This window comes from Bactrocera neohumeralis, chromosome 2 (assembly GCF_024586455.1).
Source record: "Bactrocera neohumeralis isolate Rockhampton chromosome 2, APGP_CSIRO_Bneo_wtdbg2-racon-allhic-juicebox.fasta_v2, whole genome shotgun sequence".
Taxonomy (NCBI): Eukaryota; Metazoa; Arthropoda; class Insecta; order Diptera; family Tephritidae; genus Bactrocera; species Bactrocera neohumeralis.
This window is the reverse complement of record NC_065919.1, coordinates 34,006,473-34,028,981: the sequence shown is the minus strand read 5'-3', so window position 1 is coordinate 34,028,981 and position 22,509 is coordinate 34,006,473. Positions and strand designations below refer to the sequence as shown.

The window sequence follows — 22,509 nt, the reverse complement described above, 5'->3', positions numbered from 1 at the left end:
TATACTTTTTTATATGACACTGCTGAATGAGAGCAACAAAGATGTATGATCACATGTATACGTACGTGAGTGGGTAAAATTGTCGCTCGGCCTATGGCAAAGTACACATGATTACCCTATGGATTACCCACATTCTTACCACCTGATTATCTGGTTTTTTACCCGCTCATGGTTGGCAGGGTAAGGCACTTGAAGATTTATGATGAAAAATACAATAACCACCATAAGGGTTGTTTTTCAGTATTGTATTCTTATCACATATTTTTCTTTTGTTTGCTGCGTTTTTGTATGCAGTCAACTGATAGTTGACTGTATATTATTGTTCAAGTAATTTGAACACACATATTTCTTCGGTAAATCTTATAACTTGCACTAGCAGTCAGTGTACAAACACAAGGTACGAAATTGCGATCAACTTAAATCTGCCACCAATAGTTACATATTCACAGGCTAGTTCAGTAAGTAGAACATAAAAATGCAGTTAGTAGTGTTATTAAAAATCGTGGATCCTACGAATACAAGCAACAATTCGACTGTTAGATTTGGGTGCGTCTCAGTGTGAAATACAACGCGCTATACCAAAGATAGAAAAGAAAGAACAAACGTGACAGAAACGCATATTAGAGAGTGCAGCTAGTAATCTCAATAAGGAAATGCGATTGGACTCCGTGTTGTTTGAAAGTTAAGTGTAAGTGAATTATTATTATTGATTATGGCTCTATGTACCTAGTGTCACAAAACGTTTTTATTGTTTCCTTTTGTTTAGTTTCAACAATAGTGACAACCAAAAAATGGGCGTTAGAATGGTCGATCGATGATACGCGTTTACAGTAGGCATTAGGAACCTTGGCGAAAAGGTCCCGTAGAATTTGGGTGAACCTGCTACACAGGTATGCAAAGCTGCGTAATGCCTAAATTAACTATTTATTTATTTACTTCGTGTTTTTTTATGTGCTTTCAGATGACACTCAACCCTTTTCTAATTTGCTGGTGTGACGTCAAATAACATAACATTATATGTATGTGTAAGCAAGGCTTTCATTTACTACTCCGTAGCAGCAAAATTTCTAGAATTATTGCCAGGAATAATGGGATGCCCAACTCCTCTCTCACTGGAAAAGAGAGAACAATTACCAGAGATAAAGAGATGTTTAACTCCTCTCTCACTGGAAGTGAGAGAGCAATTGCTAAACGTCAAAACCACCTAAACTTTGACAGTTGATCGAGTTCAGGAGGTTTTGACGTTTAGTAATTGGAAACGAGCGATGGCCAGATTGAAATCTTACCAAAAAATATATATACGGAGGGATTTTTTGCATCGTTCAAGACCTCTTATCAAAAATGCAAAACAATGAAAATTAAATAAATTTGTGAAATTTAAAGATATTTGATGAAATGTTTTGTAATTTGAAACATCATAGTATTATTTTCAATTGAAAATTATTAAAAACTTTTAATTATTGAGAGCTAACAACCTTAAATCCGATTATTGGGTATTGAAAGGACAAAAGTCAGTTGTTATAATATTCTTTAAAAAGATTTAAATAGTTTCTTCATATAATAAATAACCACTATTTAGTAATTTATATTCGTACTAAATGTTGGGTATTGGGTTAATAAATGCCCAAAAATTGTTATTTTGTTCGATCTGGCCATAATGGAAAATGTTATAAAAAACGCTTATTATGAGGCGCTCTCACACTGGAATAACCGTGCGATTCTGTAACTTGAGACAGTCTCAAGTCTCTAAATTTGAGATTTTGAGTTAGAGACAATTTTTGAGACTTGAGACGATTTTGCTATTCTGTAAGTGACAGTCACAAAATCTATTACATTTCATTATTCAGAGATGTTTTTAAACTTGAATGAAAATAAATATGTCGATAACAAATATTAAATTTTCTATAACATAGTCAAAAAACATAATTATCAATGAAAATAAAAATATATGTTGACTTTGTTTCATAATATTTACGAAATTTATGTAAGATTTATTTATTTTTAACCTTTTCGTGTTTGAGTTGCTTACAAAATATAAAGAAACGACAATCGATTAATATCTATGATGATCTCTATTCAGTATATTCAAAATGGCAGACAAGAGTTCTTTTTAGTTTTGTGACCCGCTAACTACCAGGTCTCAATATTTTGAGACTAACGCTAGAGACTGTTTAGTGAATGGTAACTAGTCTCAAATTGAGACTTTGCCTCAAACTGTCTCACATAGAGACTAGAGACTGGTTACAGAATCCCGCTATAAGTTGGGCATCCCATTATTCTTGATTATTGCTGTGCTATCTAACCGCTCTCACTTTGTCGGGAGCCACAGCAGAGCCATAGTAAAGTGTCGAACACATAGAGCACGACAGACTGCAGCAGCACGAGAGTGAACTGAAAACGTACATGTACATTTTGAGAAGCAACAACAACACAATGGCCGGCATGTACACAAAACAACGCAGTTGTCTATTTTGTATGTACACAATTTCGTTGTGGCCATACTAATTCATTTCACTGCAATGAAATTTTAATATTTTGTTCAAAGTGAAATTTTAATGCAAAAAATAAGTAAATAGGTAAATATTTTTGCTTTAAATTATCAATTTTATCAAGTTATTACAAATGATATAATAGAGCTATAATATAGCTATTTTATGCTTTTATTTGTAAAATAACTTCAAGTTTGTTAGAGCTGTGAATAATTTTACATTTTACATATTAGTGCCATCACCACTCTACCTCATCTCTCTATCTTCCATTCTACTGTCAACTCTACTGTCGTCGTACTGTCGTTGGCAAATATAGGAGGATATTGAAGTTAGCGAGAACGACAACTGACGGCCTGCAGTCGTGTAGTCGTGCAGCTGTCAAAATAACAGTGTCCATAAGAACGTGTGTATTTTAATATTTGACAGATGTAGTTTGCAGTCTGTCGCGCTCTATGTGTTCCACACTTAAGACATGTAAAAGAATGTGCTCTGCTCTGCTCCGAGTTTTGTTGGGCAAAAAAATATAGCTGAAGCGAGAGCAAAAAATGAAGTGCTGTGCTGTGCTTTGGAGTAGCGGTAGCAAAAAATTGGGAGCAGTAATAAAGCAGAGCTAATGAAAATTTTCATTTGCTACTGCTCCGCATGTGTTCGTTATTTTTTTTCTTTTTTGCTATTTTCTGTCATCTATGTATGTACATATGTATATGTGTATTAGTATATAAAAGAAAGTCGTGTTAGTTACAACATTTATAACTCAAGAATGGCTGAACCGATTTGGCTGAAAGTTGGTGGGGAGGTAGCTTAGAAGCAGGGTAAGCACATAGGATACTTTTTTTTTTTATCTCTTTATGTTAAAATTCAATACTACTCATAAATGCAAAAATTATATTTCAAATCATAAGCATTGGTTCAAAATTCATGTAGGAATCATTTCAAATTTTTAGTAATTAAAAAATAGAAAGAAATAAGTAAAAATCTTCATATCCATACAAGCTAAGTATATGAGTTATACTGATTTTGCTTCTGAACAAGGCAGTTTTTTTAGGACGAACAAATTAATTGGGTTGCGCGAATTTAAAAGATGTCGGTTAAGAAAACGTCCGTTCACGATAATGGTTTTTGTACAACAAAATTCTTTATTACCAGAATTTCATAGTTTAGTCTAAAACTTAACCTAACATCTTAAACTAGTGGTAAGTACTTACATATGCATATATGTATGTATATAAAAAGGGGGAAATTATATGTAGTTAAAATTAATCGCGAAAATTCATAGTAATTGAGTATTGTAATAGATGATGTTTTTTGGTAATATAAAAATGGTATTATTTTATTAATTTATTTCTTATAATATTTGATTTTAGATTTATAAAGTCACTTGATGCAACAAGTGCCAAAATGATTTGCATACAATTTTTTTGGGCAATATTACGATTCTTTTGGTGCTGCGATTTGATGGTACGGATTGATGGAGGAGGTCCTCAGGTATGTGTACACATACATATACCCTCCTCAGACTCATAGTTTTCGAGGTATTTCTATTTAAAGTTCAAAAATGTGTAAAAGTAATACTAGTTATTTCACTATGTTGAACCCACTTTTCACACATTATTCAACTAATATATGTTTAATTACACTGTACACATTCAAATATATCCAAAATTTACACTAATTGCCTATTTTTTAAGAAAATAAATATTCTTTAAAAACTATTTTGCACATTCAAACATTCAAGAGATTTGTATGTTTACATTTATGACAATAGCAGTGTTGCCATACTTTGTGTCCTGAAAAAATAATCAAAAATTTATTTAACATTTTAACGATTTTCGTTAACTTAAATTTTATTTAGCATTGACAATATATATGTATGTATATATATATGTAGAAACATCATAATAAATAGGAAAAAGTTATTATAAAATGCAAAGCTTTTCAGTATTTCTCTCCTTTTGTTTAATATAGGTGTTCGATCGATGATGGTTATTTTTTTTGAAGCGCGGCCGAAGGCCGCCAGTACATAAAGTAGTTCGACACAAAGAAACTATGAACACTGTGTTGGACCGACAAGGGTTATTTTTTTTTTTTGAAGCGCGGCCGAAAGCCGCCTATGCTGAAAGTAGTTCGACACAAAGGAACTATGAACACCCCGGTGTTGGACCGACCAGGGTTATTTTTTTTGAAGCGCGGCCGAAGGCCGCCAGTGCAGAAAGTAGTTCGACAAAAAAGAACTATAAACACCCCGGTGTTGGACCGACCAGGGTTTTTTTTTTGAAACGCGGCCGAAGGCCGCCAGTGCAGAAAGTTGTTTGACACAAAGGAACTATGAACACCCCGGTGTTGAACCGACTATGGTTATTTTTTTAATCTTTATTTATCAAATCACATAAGATATCTAAACCATTTGTACTATTTTCTCTATATATGTTAAACAGAAAATTTTTTGATAATTTTTTCAAAACACAATATGTGGCAACACTGGTATTTGTCATATCACGTAAAATAAAATAAATAAAATCGCGGCGCCAAAAGAATCGTAATCGTGCCTTTTTTTTGGTTGAATTATTCAATTAACTCAAATATTATGACAGAAAATAGCAAAACAAGAAAAAAAAACACATGCGGAGCAGTAGCAAATAAAAATTTTCATAAGCTCTGATCTACTACCGCTCCCAATTTTTTGCTACCCCTACGCCAGAGCACAGCACAGCAATTCATTTTTTGCTCTCGCTTCAGCTATAATTGTTTACCTAACTAAACTCGGAGCACAGCAGAGCACATACTTTTACATGTTATACAATGGCCAGGAATAAAGGGATGTTAAACTTATTCCAGTGTGAGAGCGCCTTAAAATTAGCGTTTTTTATAACATTTTCCATTATGGCCAGATTGAACAAAATTACAATTTTTGGGCATTTAAATTCAAACACCCAACATTTAGTACGAATAAAAATTACTAAATAGTGGTTATTTATTATATGGAGAAACTATTTAAATCTTTTTAAAGAATGTTATAACAACTGACTTTTGTCCTTTCAATACCCAATAATAGGAGTTAAGCTTGTTAGCTCTCAATCATTAAATGTTTTTAATCATTTTCCATTGAAAGTAAAACTATGATGCTTCAAATTACAAAACGTTTCATCAAATATCTTTAAATTTCACAAATTTATTTAATTTTCATTGTTTAACATTTTTTATAAGTGGTCTTGAACAATGCAACAAATCCTCCGTTTACACATTTTTTTGGTAAGATTTTAATCTGGCCATCGTTCGTTTCCAATTGATAAACGTCAAAACCAGGAATATAGGGATGTTAAACTTATTCCAGTGTGAGAGCGCTTCAAAATTAGCGTTTTTTATAGCATTTTCCATTGTAACCAGATCAGAAAAAAAGCAATTTTTTGGCCATTTTAAATAAAACACCCAATTCGCATTTTCCACACCACCTATGAGGTATGCAAAAGGGCGCGTTACCGAAGTTATTTTTGGGTGCTCGGTTCCCCAGTAGACCTATATCACCCATTAAAAATTTATTTACATAAAAAAACAAGAAAAAACGTTAACTTCGGTTGCACCGAAGCTAAATACCCTTCACAGGTGCATTTCTGTTAGTAACTATGTGTTCAGTTTGTATGGAAGCTCTATGCTATAGTAATCCGTTCTAAACAAGTTTTTTAGAGATTATATTGTTGCCTTAGAAAATAACATATATCAAGTTTCGTGAATATATCTTGTCAAATGTGAAAGTTGTCCATACAAGAACTTGATTCCGATCGTTCAGTTTGTATGGCAGCTATATGCTATAGTAATCCGTTCTAAACAAGTTTTTTAGAGATTATATTGTTGCCTTAGAAAATAACATATATCAAGTTTCGTGAATATATCTTGTCAAATGTGAAAGTTGTCCATACAAGAACTTGATTCCGATCGTTCAGTTTGTATGGCAGCTATATGCTATAGTTAACCGATCTGAACAATTTCCTCGAAAATTACATTGTTGCCTTAGAAAATAACATATATCAAGTTTCGTGAATATATCTTGTCAAATGTGAAAGTTGTCCATACAAGAACTTGATTCTGATCGTTCAGTTTGTATGGCAGCTATATGCTATAGTTAACCGATCTGAACAATTTCTTCGGAGATTACATTGTTGCCTTAAAAAATAACAAATATCAAGTTTCCTGAATATATCTTGTCAAATGTGAAAGTTGTCCATACAAGAACTTGATTCCGATCGTTCAGTTTGTATGGTAGCTATACGCTATAGTTAACCGATCTGATCAATTTCTTCGGAGATTACATTGTTGCCTTAGAAAATAACATATACCAAATTTCGTGAATATATCTTGTCAAATGTGAAAGTTTTCCATACAAGAACTTGTTTCCGATCGTTCAGTTTGTATGGCAGCTATATGCTATAGTTAACCGATCTGAACAATTTCCTCGAAAATTACATTGTTGCCTTAGAAAATAACATATATCAAGTTTCGTGAATATATCTTGTCAAATGTGAAAGTTGTCCATACAAGAACTTGATTCCGATCGTTCAGTTTGTATGGCAGCTATATGTTATAGTTAACCGATCTGAACAATTTCTTCGGAGATTACATTGTTGCGTTAGAAAATAATATATATCAAGTTTCGTGAATATATCTTGTCAAATGTGAAAGTTGTCCATACAAGAACTTGATTCCGATTGTTCAGTTTGTATGGTAGCTATACGCTATAGTTAACCGATCTGATCAATTTCTTCGGACATTACATTGTTGCCTTAGAAAATAATCTGTACCAAATTTTGTGAATATATCTTGACAAATGTGAAAGTTTTCCCTACAAGAACTTGATTCCGATCGTTCAGTTTGTATGGCAGCTATATGTTATGGTTGCCCGATATCGGCCGTTCCGACAAATAAGCAGCTTCTTGAAGAGAAAATGACGTTTGCAAAATTTCAAAACGATATCTTAAAAACTGAGAGACTAGTTCGTATATATACAGACAGACGGACAGACAGACGGACATGGCTAAATCGACTCAGCTCGACATACTGATCATTTATATCGGGTGATTTTATAAGAGCTTGATAACTTTTTTTTAAAAAAAAACGCATAAAATTTGCAAAAAATCATCGGTTCTTTATTTGAAACGTTAAATTAGTTCGACTTTTGAAGATAATTTCATTTAAATGTTGACCGCGGCTGCGTCTTAGGTGGTCCATTCTGAGCCCGATTTCTTCGGAAATGTTGTCTTCCAAAGCTGGAATAGTTGCTGGCTTATTTTGTAGACTTTAGACTTACGTGGCCCCACAAAAATAGTCTAAAGGCGTTAAATCGCATGATCTTGGTGGCCAACTTACGGGTCCATTTCTTGAGATGAATTGTTCTCCGAAGTTTTCCCTCAAAATGGCCATAGAATCGCGAGCTGTGTGGCATGTAGCGCCATCTTGTTGAAACCACATGTCAACCAAGTTCAGTTCTTCCATTTTTGGCAACAAAAAGTTTGTTAGCATCGAACGATAGCGATCGCCATTCACGTTGCGTCCAACAGCATCTTTGAAAAAATACGGTCCAATGATTCCACCAGCGTACAAACCACACCAAACAGTGCATTTCTCGGGATGCATGGGCAGTTGGCCACCAAGATCATGCGATTTAACGCCTTTAGACTATTTTTTGTGGGGCTACGTCAAGTCTAAAGTCTACAGAAATAAGCCAGCAACTATTCCAGCTTTGGAAGACAACATTTCCGAAGAAATTCGGGCTTTTTCTCGAAAAAGTTGCCCAAAATTGGACTTTCCGAATGGACCACCCAAGACGCAGCCGCGGTCAACATTTAAATGAAATTATCTTCAAAAAGTAAATGTCATGAACCAATCTAACGTTTCAAATAAAGAACCGATGAGATTTTGCAAATTTTATGCGTTTTTTTTTTTAAAAAAAGTTATCAAGCTCTTAAAAAATCACCCGATACTTTATAGGGTCTCCGACGATCGTGACAAACTTAATATAATAATAAAAAAAAAAAAACAAAACGATAACAACTCATATATAATAGTACAAAAAAATAACAAAAACAATATCACTTCGTATCAGAGTATAACAATATAATACTTAAAACTATAAAAATAAACGTGTATACAAATGAAAATATTTAAGCCCAAAATTCTAATTTGTAACGCAACATTTTCTAATCTTTATCGTTCTAATTTTAGAGCCTCTTTATGCGAATCTGCTTAAAAAATATTATTTTAGTATAAAATATTTAGCTCATTGCAACCACTGAAAAGGATGATAAAAACTACAAATGTGAAACACACAAAATTTTATTCTTAAAAATTTTATTCTTAAAAATTTTGTCATAAAATAAATTCTAATTCTAATAAATAGAGCAATAACTACCTTTGGGTCACAGTCTTCACAACACAAGAAGGGCCCAATATATTTTAATTTAGCAAAAAGAAGTTCACCTAATCCTATTTTCTGACAATTTCTGTCAAATTCCTCAACAAATTTTATTTATAAATTATTAATAAATGCAACAAATTCTTGAGGCGGCTTCACTTGCATTTATCGATCTGGTTTTGGTGTATGAAGATGAATTGATCAGAAGGAATTTCATCTCCTAAATAAAGTCATGGCAGGAGGCATGTGTGCATTTTAAAAATTTTCAAGTAAAGGTAGCCGCAAAAATAATTAAAAGCATTTTCTTTCAAAAAGTTAATTTCTAAACTACTATCTAAATTAATGGATCTAACAATGGAGTGTTCGGGACGTGGTAAACCTTGGAAATCTTGCCACGAAAGGTCACTTAAAACAGAATCATTGCACACATTAAGAAGAACATTATGGCTATGTTCTGAAATAACGGTGGCTTCGGGTTCTAAAGGCAGCTCACAGTTACCTTTTGTTACGATATTTACGTAACGTAAACCCCACGACTTCCTAAATAAACTAGAGAACATGAAAGGTGTAACTCTAGTACCTCCCCTACTTCTAATCTGACCAAAAAAATGCTCTAAGCTGTCCTGACATAGTCGTCTTGTCTTTAGGTAAGGAAATCCTGAGTGTGACAGCAATCGCCACAATCGTCTTAAACTATTAATATTTATTAACCACCCCTTAATAAAATTGAAATTATTTGTTGTGTTGTTTCCTAACAAATCTACGACCCAAATTGTTTTTAAAACTTTTTCTGCCTCACCTAAAAACTGGTTTTGCTCTGAGGAACTTATAAAAACTTTTTTACTGGGTACAATGGCCTCAGTGAAACTACTATTAAAAATATCGAATAATTTATTGAAAAAAGAAACGAAATCCGCGGTATTAATAAAGCTCATACTATTTGAGCTTAGGGCTCCCGAGCTGTAAAGAGAAAGCATACCTGAAGCGACCGTATTACTTAACACTTGAGACGCGAATTTAACTTTCATTTTTTGAAAGGTATAGGGGTAAATATGAGCATCGGTTAATTTATGCGCACACCGATAACTCGACTTCGAGTCCTGTTTATAAAAATGGACTATATGTGACCAACATACGCGACTATTTTCATAATCAACTTTATTTTTCATATTTTGTAAGCAGTTTCGACTACATTTTAATAAATGGGGGCTATCGTAAAAAAAACATATTTCCTTACCATTAACGTTGAAAAAAGGCCGTGACATTAAAACACCTAACAAATTGGCTAAATTTTGAAAATTGGTACCCTGGTCACAAACAAAATGGCAAGGAACTAGCCCTATATTTTGAAGTTGGGTAATGGCTTCAAGAATATATTTCTTGAGGACATCCCCTTTACATGAGCCTCTAATAAAGAAATAAGCTAACGGGTGGGACCAAGGTTCCCCACCTATACCTTGTACCATTTTGGTCATTGCAGTTGTGGCTATTCTAGATGTGCGATTTTCATCGCCATAATCTTCCAGACCTATCACCCTATCAAATTTCTTATCATACTGCAAATGACATTTCAGTGACATTTCATCACAAGAAACTGATATGAACTTTTGTTCGAAAGAAAATCCCTTACTCCTAATTTGTAAAGACTTTATGCTGCTTTGGGTGCAACCTGGGAAACGAGGCCAATCTGCGACAAAATTATGTAACGTAATTTCCGAGGGAAAACTAAGTTGGTGCTTTAGGTAACGGTAAGCGATTGGCGACAAAAAAAATACACCCAAAGCTAAAATTTTAAGAAAACTATCATATCGCCGACCTTGACTTTGGCGATTACTATTAACAAAACTACTCCTAATACAAACACCTAACTGAGGAGGAACTTTGCTGCAAACTATCTCAAAAGGATCTGACTTTTCCCTAAATGAACTACTTCTTAACATTTCCCTACATTTTTCTAATTCAGTAGCCATTTGGACCAACTGAGCTTTTAAACTTCTATTCCCCTGTTCTTTTTCATCTAATTTTATTTTTAAAATCCTATTCTCTTCCCTCAATTTTTTTTCTATCTGTCCCTGCTGTCAGACTTCTACCTGGTTGCGCGGCTTTTTCATTACTATTTAGTAGTTCCTCCTCAAGAAGTGGAAGAGGCTCTAAAATATTATCGCGGTCTTCCCTTTCTAAAAGCGGAAGCAGCTGCCTCGATGCACCGTTTGCATTTGAGGCAGATCCTTCCATTTGGGGAAAAAAATCAAATCTTCAACGCCCATTTCAATAGGTTTTTCAAAAAAAGAATTTGGGGCGTTAAACATTGGCTCAATAATTAAATTTATATCCGGAACGGCTCTCGGACGCAATTTTTTTGCGTTACGCATTTCTTCAGAAAAATGCCGCTCACACGCAAAAATATGTTTAGGTGTTTTTTTCATTTTGATCTTCAAAAACACCTAAACGTTTGAGCCAACATTTACCCCTATTAAAATAAACAAAATAAAATACGAAATGTTATATAAAATCATAAAATATGTATAATAATAATAGTGCAAAAAGTGCATATTTACTGAATATTTTAAAGTACGATTTTTTTATAAATATCATAAATATTCAAAGATAAATCGTTACTTTAAAATAATTTATTTAGTTAATTAACGGCAATGGCAACAAATTGACAATTAAGCTCTGAACACGGAGAGCGGGACAGACTGCAAGCGACATTTTCAAATATTAAAATACACACGTTCTTAAAGACACAGTTATTGAGGCAGCTGCACGACTACATAACTGTGTCCATAAGAACGTGTGTATTTTAATATTTAACAGATGTCGCTTGCAGTCTGTCGCGCTCTACTTAAAGATAAAGAGATGTTTAACTCCACTCTCACTGGAAGTGAGGGAACAATTGCTAAACGTCAAAACCACCTAAACTTTGACAGTTGATCGAGTTCAGTAGGTTTCGACGTATAGCAATTGGAAACGAGCGATGGCCAGATTGAAATCTTACCAAAAATATATGTAAACGGAAGGATTTGTTGCACCGTTCAAGACAACTTATAAAAAATGTAAAACAATGAAAATTAAATAAATTTGTGAAATTTAAAGATATTTGATGAAACGTTTTGTAATTTGAAGCATCATAGTATTATTTTCAATGGAAAATGATTAAAAACATTTAATGATTGAGAGCTAACAAGCTTAAATTCTATTATTAGGTATTGAAAGGACAAAAGTCAGTTGTTATAATACTCTTTAAAAAGATTTAAATAGTTTCTCCATATAATAAATAACCACTATTTAGTAATTTTTATTCGTACTAAATGTTGGGTATTGGGTTGATAAATGTCAAAAATTGTAATTTTGTTCAATCTGGCCATAATGGAAAATGTTATAAAAAACGCTAATTTTGAGGCGCTCTCACACTGGAATAAGTTTAACATCCCTTTATTCCTGGCATTGGTAGTGCCTTTGCCGGAATACGATTCAACAACACCACGATTGTTCGTTTAATCGCCATGTATGTATACATAAAGAACAGTTTTTACCAGAGATAAAGAGATCTTTAACTCCTCTCTCACTGGAAGTGAGAGAGCAATTGCTAAACGTCAAAACCTACTGAACTTTGACAGCTAATCGAGTTCAGTAGGTTTTGACGTTTAGCAATTGGAAACGAGCGATGGCCAGATTGAAATCTTACCAAAAAAATATGTAAACGGAGGGATTGGTTGCATCGTTCAAGACCACTTATAAAAAATGTAAAACAATGAAAATTAAATAAATTTGTGAAATCTAAAGATATTTGATGAAACGTTTTGTAATTTGAAGCATCATAGTTTTATTTTCAATGGAAAATTATTAAAAACATTTAATGATTGAGACCTAACAAGCTTAAATCCTATTATTGGGTATTGAAAGGACAAAAGTCAGTTGTTATAATATTCTTTAAAAAAGATTTAAATAGTTTCTCCATATAATAAATAACCGCTATATAGTAATTTTTATTCATACTAAATGTTGGGTGTTTGAATTTAAATGCCCAAAAATTGTAATTTTGTTAAATCTGGCCATAATGGAAAATGTTATAAAAAACGCTAATTTTGAGGCGCTCTCACACTGGAATAAGTTTAACAACCCTTTATTCCTGGTTTTTACAGTCACTTCAACACAGAACAAAAATATATCACAAAATGTTGGGTGAACACTTCGAACAAATGAACCAACTTTTTGTAAAGCATTTGCGGACGACCAAATGTAAGTGTAATGTTCCCGAAAATCGCTGAACATATTTTCTGTTTGTGTTTGCCTTTAGTTCACCAAAGGGGAGGCTTTAAAGAAATTAATGGGTATGATTGGCACAAATAGTCAGGGCATTACGACGAGTCCGTCGGTAGAACGTGTAAAAAAATAACGATTTACCAATGCCTGAAGGTGATAAAACAAAACTTAATGAATATATTAATGATACAATTATTAATTTACAATAAAGTGGGAGATTGTAAGTTAGCATCAATTACTTAATAGTTAATATCCTACTAGAGTTATTCTAGACATATACATACATACATATGTACATGTGTATTCAATAAAGTGAGAGCGCCTCAAAATAAGCGTTTTTTATAACATTTTCCATTGTGGCCACATCGAACAAAATAAGAATTTTTGGGCATTTAAATTAAAACGCACAACGTTTATTACGACAAATTATTATATATTGGACTTTTAATATATGGCGAAAGCACTTAAATTTTTATGATTTTATGATATATTAAAACACTGACTTTCGATCTTTCAATACTTAATAAGGTGAATTAAGCCTGTTAGTTGTCAATTAGTGAATGTTTTTAATCATTTGAAATAGAAAATGATCTCTATTATGCATCAAATTACAAAATTCATGAAATATGATTTCGCAGTTTCTTTGATTTTTATTGTTTTAAATTTTTAGTAACGATCTTGAACGGCGTCAACAAATTTCTCCGTTCACATATAGTCTGGCCGTTGTCATTCCAATTGCAAAACGTCAAAACCTACCCAATCCAGTCAACTGTCAAAGTTCGGTAGGTGAGCGGCTCTCACATTTCCAGTGACAGGAGAGTTGGGCATCCCATTATTCCTGGTCGCGGGTGAACACTGAGGGTGATGGACACTATTTAATTCAAAGCAAGAATTAATCTTGTTGTACCAAACGCTCATTCGACATTTCCTTATACAAACGACATAGTTGTGTTGAAAGCGGCAGCACCTATACAAATTGTTAAGGAAATTTGCATATCTTACTTGGGTGAGTGCTAGCTGGAACGCTGCAGACATTCGAGACAAAAAGTAAATAAACTTGTAGAATTAACTGTTTAATTCCCTAAGCTGTAATCACAACTTTTTTGTATGCCTTTGCAGAAAGATTTCTTTATATTAAGAACTACCATAAAAGAGTTCGATTACTAAATATCGCATATGTCCGACAAACTCATTTTCTCATTTCAGGGGTCGAATCGTTACATCCGTGCAAGAATGATAGAATACAAGATTACGACACTAGTTTACAGTTAGTTTTTTTCGGTTTAGCTCTTGACAATTCTTACAAAAACAAATACATTGTGCAACAATTTCGTGACGTCACACTTATGCGTTGAGACGAACAAGCATAGAAATGCATACAAATTGTAAACAGAAAAGTAAACACTTTTTGAAATTCCCAAAATAATATTAATTTATTCGTCTTTGCAGGAAAAATTTCAGTGGAATGTTTAGAATATTGTTGCGAGAAAATATGTATATAATTAGTTTTAGGCACATCCACAATAAATAGAGTAGCATGTGTGGAAATTGTTCAAATGAAGAAAACCAGTGTAAGTTTACTGTTGTATTTATTTAAATTTCTAAGCATAAATACATTAATTTTTTAAAATAAAATGTGCAGTGGCTTGTTGTAATAATTATTATGCAATTAAAGGATCGAAAACGAGTTTTTTCGGTTTTCCGGCCGATTTAAAAGTTCCCAAAAAATTGGTGTTATTTTGCAAAAGAAATGATATATTTAATACTAAATTAATAATTTCACAATTATTTTATCATAATTTCATACATCTGATACATTTGAACTTATAATATACGTATATATTTATATACAACACAAGAAACGTCTTCTCCATTTGAATCACAACTTAAAAGACAATTTTATTATCAATAGGCCGATATATTTCTGTAGAAATGATTCAAATCTTTTCACTCAACAATATTCAATCGCTTCACTAAAACTTTTCATTAAAATCGAAAGAATTAATAATATTTTGCGAATTTAGAAAAGTGTTTACTTTTCTGTTTACAATTTGCAAGCCATTTGACAGTTTTTCACTCTTGTTCTTCTCAACACGCAACTATGACGTTTCGTAATGGCGGTCGTCGTAATCTTGTATTCTATCATTCTTGACATCCGTGAACGTATCACTCGTCACGTAAAAGCCTGTATTTCGTATTATGACATACGTGATCGTAACGCTTCTATCGTAATCTGGCATGATGTTATACGTGAACGAGTATATAAACGTATCCGTTCGTTCGAATGACGAGTCTACCAATCGTAAAGAAAAATTTATGGAAATGTGGGCACATTTTTTTTAAATTTTATGTTTTTTATAATTTTTAGTAATATAGAACATAAATAAGAAACCAATGAATGGAATATCTCATAAAAAAAAAAATATTCATATGAACAAAATTTTTGTATTTTAGTTGACATTAAAAATAAAATTATTTACAAGGTAAAGGACATATACATTTTTGAACTAAATTTATTAAATAATACTTTACTCGTATTTGGTCTCTTATCGTTTGGTCGATTGCGGTGAGGCGGTTCGCTACCCCGGTGTCCATTTCTTGTGTGATAAGAATCGCTATTTTGAGGGTCGTAACTTATTGTAAATATTATGCAGGGGTCGAATCGTTAAGTTAAAAGTCTGTATTTCGTATTATGACATACGTGATCGTAGCGCTTATATACGTGATCGTAACGTTCGTATAAATCTGGCATGATGACATACGTGAGCGAGTATATAAACGTATCCGTTCGTTCGAACCGTCATTCGAACGCAAATTATCAATCGTAATATACAAATTTATGGAAATTTGAGAAAATTTTTTTCAATTTTATGTTTTTTATAATTTTTAGTAATAAATAACATAAATAAAAAACCAATGAATGGAATATTTCATTAAAAATTAAGAAAAAATTATTTATATGAACAAAATCTTTGTATTTCAGTTTAGAAGGAAAAAAACTTACAAGGGTAAAGACATAGACATTTTCAACTTAAATTTATTAAAGAGTACTTTATTTGATCTCTTATTGTTTGGCCGATTGCGGTGAGGCGGTTCGCTACCCCGGTGTCGATATCCGTTGTTTGATCAGAATCGCAATTCTGAGGATCATAATTTATTTTGCATTTTATGCAGATGTTGTGTAATGCTGCACAAACGTTAGCAAATCGGATGGTACCTTCCTCTCTTGCCATATCCTAAAATTCTCCAGCGTCCTTTTAAAATTCTGATACTTCGTTCGACGATACATCTTGCCTTTGAATGAATTTCATTGAACATAGCTTCATTTGAACCATCCGAAGCGTTGCTGTAAGGAGTTATGCACCCTGGTCCAATGGGTAGCCAGAATCCCCTGTTAAAATATAAATAAAATCAATATCGTTTAAAGAACAAAGTGAAAATATGTATACCTAAAAGCCATGAATTTTCATTTCTGTTGTGCTGAAATCGTTCTTCCAAAACTCTTCTCTGGTCTGAGTGTTTCCAAACAAATGAGTCGTGGGCTGCACCACCGTATTGACAGTTAATTGCCATAATATATGTATATATATATTCACCCAATAACTAAATTCTTTATATTTAGTAATATTACTATTTTAGTAAAGTGTATATTTACCTCCAGGAATTTTATATTGGTGCACAAACCACTCTTTACACGTAAGGGAATCCTCTGGTGTAAACCGTATAAACTGTGGGCACAACTTCGTTTTCATTTCTTTAAGCACATGGGATGTCAACTTCGAAACAGTGTTTTGACAAATCCCAATCAAATAGTCACTGCCTATACTGTGCTGGTATCCACCGCTAGCCAAATGTGAGAGCGTGGTTGCTAATTGTAGCACTGGAGGCACTGCTCTGATGTCAGATTGCGTTAAACATACTTATATTATTCAGACATATTCAAAAGCCTCTTTAGTTAGACCAAATCGTTTTAAAAATCTGCAACGAAAACTTCGTTAATGAGGTTTCATGATTTATTTTTTATATACCTACTCTCACTAGAGCTCAAATAAAAAAAAAACAAAGTCGGATCCATCCTGATATTCAACCACTTGATATTTAAACTAAAAAAATTATTGAATATTTTGCAGCAGTTTTGACAGTTCCACATCTATTGTGACCTAAAGATACGATCCAAAGCAATGTGGAATTTAAAAACTATTGTGAATTGAAAACACATTACGATCCGTTTGCTATCGTATGTCATAATGCCAATTACCGCATACGATTGACGTATCACGTAATTTTCTTTCGTCTGTTTGCCGATCCGTGCGGATGTAACGATTCGACCCCAGCTTTTCACTGTTATTTCGAATGTTACAAAACTTGGATTATATATGACCAAAAGTTATCTATTTTTGTATAGGTTAATGGTGATCGTTCACTAGCTGAGCTTGGTGGCTAAATGTGGTGTGCACGATTTAAAAGTGGTGATTTTGACTTAATAGACTAAGAACGTCCTGGGCGGCTTTACTCGACAAAAATTGCTACAAACATAAGAAACCCTCACAGAATCTTTGGGAGTCACTCAAGCAGCCATATCAAAACGTTTAAATCAGAGATAAAGAGATGTCCAACTCCTCTCTCACTGGAAATGAGAGAACAATTGATAAGCGTCAAAACCTCCTGAACTTTGACATCTAATCGAGTTCAGTAGGTTTTGACGTTTATCAATTGGAAACGAGCGATGGCCAGATTGAAATCTTTAGAAATTTGAAGGTATTTGATGACACGTTTTATAATTTAAAGGATCATATTATTATTTTCAATGGAAAATGTTTAGAAACAAAAAAGGCCAAAAGTCAGTTGTTCTAATATAAGGTTGGTACGCAGCTCTCAATTAATTGCTCAAGAAAAAAAATACATTATTTCTCAAGTAATTTTGATAGCTGGTTACGCATTGTGAATGATCTACATTAGAAGAGCAAGAGAGAATAAACAAAGAAAACGAACTTTGTGCGTAATATGTATGTGTGTATGTGTATGGTAACATAAATACTTTCATTGAGATTTAAGAAATGTTGTTGATGATTGGTAGGTTTTATACAACATTTCAAAATGGAATATACTTCATAATAATGATTTCAACTAATTTAGGATGAATTTGACGATTACTTCGAATTTCCTTCAAGAAACAATTGTTGATTTGATGTTTCTTCGCAAAACCAGGTTTGCCATATTCACATTTTACTGAAAAAAAGCATTAAAAATGAGTACTAGATTTCTTGAGAGCTGCGTACTAGCACAAGTAAATTTATCGCAGGAAAGTTTCTTGACCGTTTCTTAAGCGTTTTTTTATATGAAGTTTTTACGTTTCTTGAGAGCTGCGTACTAAGCCATACTTTAAAAAGATTTAAATAGTTTCTCCATATAATAAATAACCACTGTATAGTATTTTTTTTCGTACTAAATGTTGGGTGTTTCAATTTAAATGCCCACAAATTATTATTTTGTTCAATCTGGTCATAATGGAAAATGTTATAAAAAACCCTAATTTTGAAGCGCTCTCACACTGGAATAAGTTGGTCATCCCTTTATTCCTGGTTTAAATACTATTATAGCAATAACTCAGTTTTGCGTGTTTGTGACTGATGATGATGAATGGATCCATTACGGCAACCATAAACGCAAAAATCATCTTTGAAACTTGACCAATCACCAAAGCCGAATTTCTATGAGTTTTCTTAAATTACTCAATACTAATAGTTCAAAATTTATTTCAAAAATTGTTGCTAAATTAGCTTACAATTCACAAATTGTGTGAATATTAAAAATAGTAAATTGATGTACTATATTTAGTATTGTAAATTATAGAAAGTATAACAATATAAATTATATATGAACCATATACATATAAGCTTTATACCAAAAAAATAATGTTGCCAAACAATTGATTGTAAGAAAGAAAATTCAATTTGTAATGTTTAGGATGGAGTCATGTGTAGAAGTTCACGCAATTGAAGAAAGTTCTCTGAACGCCATTCTCTTGGGAGTGAACAGGAACGATTCTTTTACAGCTTTAGCAGCTCACGACTTTCGGTTTTTGACCAACTATCCTATGGGTAGTCTAAGAACATCCGTATGAAGGCGAGCTAAGGTGGGAAGGCGAAACATCCCCTACATAGGGTTGTGCGCTGGGTTTGGGGCCGGCCACGTAAAAAAACATCGAATGAAAAATAACAACCAGCCTCGGATGAGAGACCCCCCTTTTGATGACAATGACGATGGTTGATATCCTCGTCTGCGTGTGTTTGTTGTTGTGCCGTTGCATTAGGTGGAAAAATCTGCAACTCGGGCACCGTGCAAGGGTTTTGCAAGAGCAAGAGAATATCCCTATTGTGTATCGCCTTTTCTTTTTTATATTATGTTCGGACCGACAACGAAAACGTTAACACAACAATTAGTTTGTTGATTGAGTTGGGCTAGAAATTGCCCTTGTCGCTACATACCACACAACTTTTAACGCAATTTTGAGGCCAACTTCATTTTGAATATTCACTTCGTTGCTTTAACATGAGTTCGGAAGTTGTTGCTTTACTTATTATAAATGAAGTTTTAGCGGAGGAAGAAGAACAGGTGCAAAAAAACATTCGGAAAAAAAGAAAATGGTCTAAAATGTGGTTGCAAACTAAAAATGAATTTTCAAATAACAAGCTTTTGCAGACGTTGAGAGAAACCGAGCCAAAACACTACAAGAATTACATGCGCATGAGCGATGAAGTGCAATTAGTGCAGAGAATCGTTTGGCAATAACTTTAAGATTTTTGACTACCTGCGCCTCATTTGAAGAACTAAAATTTTCAACCGCAATATCTGCCCAAGAGATTGTTAAAATTGTACTTGAGACATACGAGACCATTACAAAAGTTCTAAAAGACCCAATTAAGGTAGTATTAAAAGAATATCCGAGTTATACATTTTATTTAACACGAAATATATTTTTAGCTTCCTAAAACACCTGAGCAATGGATGGCTGTAGCTGATCTATTTTATGAGAAGTAGATGTTTCCCAACTGCCTAGGCGGGCTCGATGGAAAGCACATAAATATTTCACGTCCCCTAACTCCGGTTCATTCTATTTTAATTATAAAAAGACATTCAGTATTGTCTTGTTGGCAATTGTTGACAGCAACTCCAACTTTTTAATGGTAGTTTTAGGTGCAAATGGACGAATTTCCGAAGAAGGCGTTTTCAGAAATTCGAATTTTTTTAAAAAGTTGGAAAGTGGAAGTTTAAATTTACCAGAACCACACTTAGAGCTTGAAGACGATGATCCACTCCTCTTTGTGTTTAACAAAACTCTAAGCTCGGCACGGGTTAAAGTTAAAAACGTTTTTGGTATTTTGGCATCGCGTTTTCGACTTCTTCAAGCGACAATAAATTTATGTCCTGAAAAAGTTACTACAGTTGTTCTTGCCTATTGCTACTTACGGCGCCAGTCAAACTCAAATCTATTTGAATGTTAAAATATTCAGCTATCAGGCAGGGAACCAACGCTGACTAGAAATGCATCTTATGAGGCCAAAACCATAAGGTTGAAATATTGTGAAATTATGAAAAAACTTAAATCTCTTTAATTCCTTTTATTTACATATAAAATAGTTAAATTAGTTGTGTTCTTTAAATAAAACTTATATTCATTCCCTTAAAACTAATGCATAAAAAATTAACTAAAAAAATAATTTAAGCAAAAAATGAGAAAAATAAAATAAAATATATCTAATCTCTATCGACGCATCGCTTTCTAATTTTTGAATTTCCAATAAAAATTTTTGGTTTGGTTGGTTTTTACTTATTAACTTTATTTTGTTTAATACCATGTTCAGACCGAAAATTTAAAAGATTAGATTACATTTAAGCATATCATAACCCAACAGTGTTCTTACTGCCGTTGAAAAGATTAAAGACGGCTGTTTTTGCCATTCAAGAATTTACATCGCTCAATATTTATCAAAAGAAAACATTGTCATATAGTATTTTGTAATAAAAGCCGTATTCTTTTAAATATATTCCATATAATGGAAATAATGGACGCATTTTTTTATTTGGGAAGTCGATTTTCAGCGGAAATTAGATACATTGCTCTAAAAAAAATTTGTTTGTTTACATTTTTTCCTTTTTTTAGTGCCTAAATCAGCTGTGATAATGTAATAGATTTCCAATGCTGCCAAGTAGATGGCGCAAAATCAGAGTCGCACAGAGAGATTTTGCATGGATCAGTTTCAAATCACTCCGATGAAGTGATTTTGAACTGTCATTTTTGTATGGCGAACTCTTGATAAATTTATAAGATTAGTGGGATAAACCACTCAACAGCCGAAATCGTGTGATTAAGTGTCGGTCTGAACATGGTATAACACTTTGCTCCGTAGACGCACTCTCTTTGACAGCCGAAATGAAATGGCGAAATCGTTTGAAATCGCACGACCAACCCAAACACTATCCAACTAACACAACCAACTTGTCAAAATATCAAAAAATTTTGACTTTCATCCAATCAGTTGGCCCCATTTACGTAACAATAAGTTGTACAATTCAATGAAATTGGTACAATAATTGTTGCGTGTATGCCTTCCATAACATATTCATATTTCGATAAGCTTGAAAGTCGATAATTTTTCACTTTCTTACTTACTCTTTCTCCCATTCAATCGAAAATTGTACAAAATGTAACCAGGAATAAAGGGATGCCCAACTCCTCTCTCACTGGAAAAGAGAGAACAATTACTAAACGTCAAAACCACCTAAACTTTGACAGTTGACTGGATTGGGGAGGTTTTGACGTTTAGCAATTGGAAACGAGCGATGGCCAGATTGAAATCTTACCAAAAAAATATATAAACGGAGGGATTTGTTGCATCGTTCAAGACATCTTATCAAAAATGTAAAACAATGAAAATTAAATAAATTTGTGAAATTTAAAGGTATTTGATGAAATGTTTTGTAATTTGAAACATCATAGTATTATTTTCACTTGAAAATTATTAAAAACTTTTAATGATTGAGAGCTAACAACCTTAAATCCGATTATTGGGTATTGAAAGGACAAAAGTCAGTTGTTATAATATTCTTTAAAAAGATTTAAATAGTTTCTCCATATAATAAATAACCACTATTTAGTAATTTATATTCGTACTAAATGTTGGGTATTGGGTTAATAAATGCCCAAAAATTGTTATTTTGTTCGATCTGGCCATAATGGAAAATGTTATAAAAAACGCTTATTTTGAGACGCTCTCACACTGGAATAAGTTGGGCATCCCATTATTCCTGATGTAACCGTGTTGGTGAACAGCTCGAAAAGTTTCAATG

The 22,509-nt window shown here is 33.1% G+C and overlaps 2 long non-coding RNA genes across 2 annotated transcripts; both read left to right on the top strand.

The window, feature by feature from the left end:
* Positions 1-249: 249 nt before the first annotated feature.
* On the top strand, positions 250-12,707 carry LOC126764497 (uncharacterized). Its single transcript, XR_007668017.1, has 4 exons — positions 250-688; positions 767-890; positions 962-1,235; positions 12,530-12,707. It is a non-coding gene; the product is annotated as an uncharacterized LOC126764497 (long non-coding RNA).
* A 127-nt stretch (positions 12,708-12,834) lies between these two features.
* LOC126764480 (uncharacterized) lies at positions 12,835-21,225 on the top strand. Its single transcript, XR_007668009.1, has 3 exons — positions 12,835-13,134; positions 17,564-20,084; positions 20,143-21,225. It is a non-coding gene; the product is annotated as an uncharacterized LOC126764480 (long non-coding RNA).
* The last annotated feature ends 1,284 nt before the right edge of the window (positions 21,226-22,509 follow it).